Source organism: Saimiri boliviensis, chromosome 3, assembly GCF_048565385.1.
Source record: "Saimiri boliviensis isolate mSaiBol1 chromosome 3, mSaiBol1.pri, whole genome shotgun sequence".
NCBI lineage: Eukaryota > Metazoa > Chordata > Mammalia > Primates > Cebidae > Saimiri > Saimiri boliviensis.
In genome coordinates, this window is record NC_133451.1 from 32,780,702 (window position 1) to 32,784,982 (window position 4,281).

General features: G+C 39.7%; 1 pseudogene; it reads left to right on the plus strand.

Moving 5' to 3' along the window:
* Positions 1-1,684: 1,684 nt before the first annotated feature.
* LOC120363610 (RNA-binding motif protein, X chromosome-like) lies at positions 1,685-3,956 on the plus strand (annotated as a pseudogene).
* The last annotated feature ends 325 nt before the right edge of the window (positions 3,957-4,281 follow it).

Consider the following 4,281-nt stretch of genomic DNA (forward strand, 5'->3'; position numbering starts at 1 on the left):
AGTTCATACCCACAGGATTATAAATCATTCTATAAAGACACATGCACATGTATTTTATTGCAGTACTATTCACAATAGCAAAGAGTTGGAACCAACCCAAATGCCCATGAATGATAGATTGGATTAAAAAATGTGGCACATATACACTGTGGAATACTATGCAGCTGTAAAAAAGGGTGAATTTATGTCCTTTGCAGGGACATGGATGAAGCTGTAAACAATCATTTTCAGAAAGCTAACACAGAAACAGAAAACCAAACACTGTGTGTTCTCACTCATAAGTGGGAGTTGAACAATGACAAAACATGGACACAGGGAGGGAAACATCACATTCTGGGGCCTGCCAGCATGTGGGTGGGTGGGGGAGAGATTGCATTAGGAGAAATATCTAATGTAGAGGACGGGTTGATGGGTGCAGCAAACCGCCATGGCATGTGTATATGTATGTAACAAAGCTGCACGTTCTGCACATGTATCCTGGAACTTAACATATAATAAAGAAAAAAAAAAATTAAAGCAATCCAGCATAGTGGCACACACTTGTAGTCTTATATTTGGGAGGCTGCGGAGGGATGATTGCTGGAGCCCAGGAGTTTGAGGATGCAATAAGCTATGATCATGCCACTATATTCCAGCCTGGGCAACACAACAAGACTATATATCTAAAAAATGGAATAAAATAAAATTTCAAAAGTCTGTATGTAGAACTTAAGATATTATTGATTAATTTATTTAACACTAGTCTAGATCTATTTTTTTTTCATTTATCCTATATTCAGGATATCAGTCCCACAAATTCCTGCTAGTATGTATCACCCTGTTTGCCTTTCTTCTTTCTTTACCCACTCTGGACTCTGTGATTGATCGACTGAACCACTCCCATACAGCACTCAGATTCCCTTGTAACCAACCTTTCGACTCACACAGTCCTTAAAACAGTAATGCTGGTTTAATACCAAATTTGATTTATCTCTAATAACATCTTTTTACTTAGCTTCACTTCTCCCATCTATTTTCTTCTTGTCTCAATGGTAAATAATAGCTTCTTTCTGTTTGCAAAAATCCATCTGTGTCTTTAGTCTTATTATGTCTTACCTCCCCTAAGACTCTTCTTCCAATCATTCTCTTTTATCGGTATTTTTGACGTACCTTTCTCTAAAACATCCTTTGTTCCAGTATGTGACTACATGGACATATTTCCTACTCAATGGAAAAGAAACATCTTTTGATATCACATACCCTATCTAATTTTTCTCCTTCACACTTTCTTGATAAGTTCATTTTCTTATCTCCTGGTCATACTTAGGCTACTGCAATCTGCCTTTTTTATCCTTCACCATCCTTCTAAAATTACTCTAGCTAAAGTCATTCATGACTCCTCAGTAGTAGTGGGTGGAAGAACGGAGAGAACATGGTGGTTTTAATAAATTAAAAACAGCAATGCTTGATAAATAATGGAATTTGGATTTTGAGGGCTTGCAAAGAGTCATGAAAAATTCCCACTAGTCTAGATCTTAAAAATAATGCCTACTTGGAGTTGTCTCTAAATTAGCAGAAATCTGCTCCTTTTTCTTCCTGAATTATAAAAAATCATTAATTTTCTTCTAAGGACAGGAATCCACAGCTAAAATGGATTCCTGACTATTATGCATAAAATATTATCTGGGCTCTCGTTGCACAGTAGTGCTAGCGGCTTCGCGTTTCGGTACTCGGACCCGGCAGCCGCTTTTGGTGCTAAGCTGCTAGGAAGCCTCTCTCGGCGAGCTCGTTGGAGCTTGAACCCATTGTCACCCCTCCGACTTACTGGCAAAAAAACAAACAAAAAAAACAAAAACAACAACAAAAAAAAATGGTTGAAGCAGATCGCCCAGGAAAGCTCTTCACTGGTGGGCTTAACACGGAAACAAATGAGAAAGCTCTTGAAGCAGTATTTGGCAAATGTGGACGAAGAGTGGAAGTACTCTTGATGAAAGACCGTGAAACCAACAAATCAAGAGGATTTGCTTTTGTCACCTTTGAAAGCCCAGCAGGCGCTAAGGATGCAGCCAGAGACATGAACGGAAAGTCATTAGACGGAAAAGCCATCAAAGTGGAACAAGCCACCAAACCATCATTTGAAAGTGGTAGGCGTGGGCCACCTCCACCTCCAAGAAGTAGAGGCCCTCCAAGAGGTCTTCAACATTAATATTAGACAGATCAATGAGACAGAAAATTAACAACGATATTCAGGACTTGAACTCAGATCTGGAACAAGTAAATGTAATGAACATTTATAGAACTCTCCACTTTAAATATACAAAATATACACTCTTATCAGTACCACATCATAGCAACTTAGAAGTTTAAAAGAAATCTTGGTTGGCTCCTTGTTTGCTATTCTCTTCCCTCATTTTCTTTCATGTCTCCATTATTAAGGACAATTATAGGCATACCCATATTTAGACTGCATTCTAGCCCGGGCAATAAAGCAATGCCCCCATCCTCTCTCCCTCTTCCTCTTTCTTTTTCTTCCTTTTCTTGAAAAAAAAAAAAAAAAAAAAAAAAAAAAAAAAAAAAAAAAAAAAACAGGCAATAAGATAAATGTTAAATTTTGAATAGAGAGAAAAAAGAATTTGGCTAATTCCTTGGAATTCATTTTCATGGTCAAAGGGTTGAAAGCCTCAGATTAAACTATATACTCATTAAGCGCCAAAAAAAAAAAAAAAAAAAAAAAAAAAAAAAAAAAAAAAAAAAAAAGAGGTCTTAGAGGTGGAAGAGGAGGAAGTGGAGGAACCAGGGGACCTCCCTTACAGGGAGGTCATATGGATGATGGTGGCTATTTCATGAATTTTAACATGAGTTCTTCCAGGGGACCACTCCCGGTAAAAAGAGGACCACCACCAAGAAGTGGGGGTCCTCCTCCTAAGAGATCTGCACCTTCAGGACCTGTTCGCAGCAGCAGTGGAATGGGAGGAAGAGCTCCTGTATCACGTGGAAGAGATAGTTACGGAGGTCCACCTCGAAGAGAACCGCTGCCTTCTCGTAGACATGTTTATTTGTCCCCAAGAGATGATGGGTATTCTACTAAAGACAGCTATTCCAGCAGAGATTACCCAAGTTCTCGTGATACAAGAGATTATGCACCACCACCACGAGGTTATACTTACCGTGACTATGGTCATTCCAGTTCACGTGATGACTATCCCTCAAGAGGCTATAGCGATAGAGATGGATATGGTCGTGATCGTGACTATTCAGATCATCCAAGTGGAGGTTCCTACAGAGACTCATATGAGAGTTATGGTAACTCACGTAGTGCTCCACCTACACGAGGGCCCCCGCCATCTCACGGTGGAAGCAGTCGCTATGATGATTACAGCAGCTCACGTGGCGGGTATGGTGGAAGTCGAGACAGTTAAGCAGCCGAAGTGATCTCTACTCAAGCGGTCGTGATCGGGTTGGGAGACAAGACAGAGGGCTTCCCCCTTCTATGGAAAGGGGGTACCCTCCTCCACGTGATTCCTACAGCAGTTCAAGCCACGGAGCACCAAGAGGTGGTGGCCCTGGAGGAAGCCGATCTGATAGAGGGGGAGGCAGAAGCAGATACTAGAAACAAACAAAACTTTGGACCAAAATCCCAGTTCAAAGAAACAAACAAAAAGTGGAAACTATTCTGTCATAACTATCCAAGGACTACTAAAAAGAAAAATTGTGTTACCTTTTTTAAATTCCCTGTTAAGTTCCCCTCCATAATTTTTATGTTCTTGTGAGGAAAAAAGTAAAACATGTTTAATATTATTTGATTTTATGGCATTGCTTTTCAACAAGCAAATGTTAAATGTGTTAAGACTTGTTGTACTAGTGTTGTAACTTTCCAAGTTAAAGTGTCCCTAAAGGCCACTTTCTATATGATTTTTCCCAGTAAGTGAGGCAAGCAATTCTAAGATCTTCCACAAAACATCTAGCCATCTAAAATGGAGAGAGGAATCATTCTGCCTATACAAACAAGCTGTTAGAGGGTGGTTGGGGTATGCTACTCATAAGATTTCAGGGTGTCTTCCAACTAAAACCTCCATGATCTCAGTATGAAAAACCTGAAATCAGATGCCTATGTAAGGAAATAATCACCCAGTAAACCCAAAAATGCAAATGGATAATGCTGGCCATTTTGCCTTTCTGACATTTCCTTGGGAATCTGCAAGAACCTCCCCTTCCCCCTCCCCCAATAAGACCATTTAAGTGTGTGTTAAACAACTACAGAATACTAAATTAAAAGTTTGGCCAAAACCAACCATGAAGCTG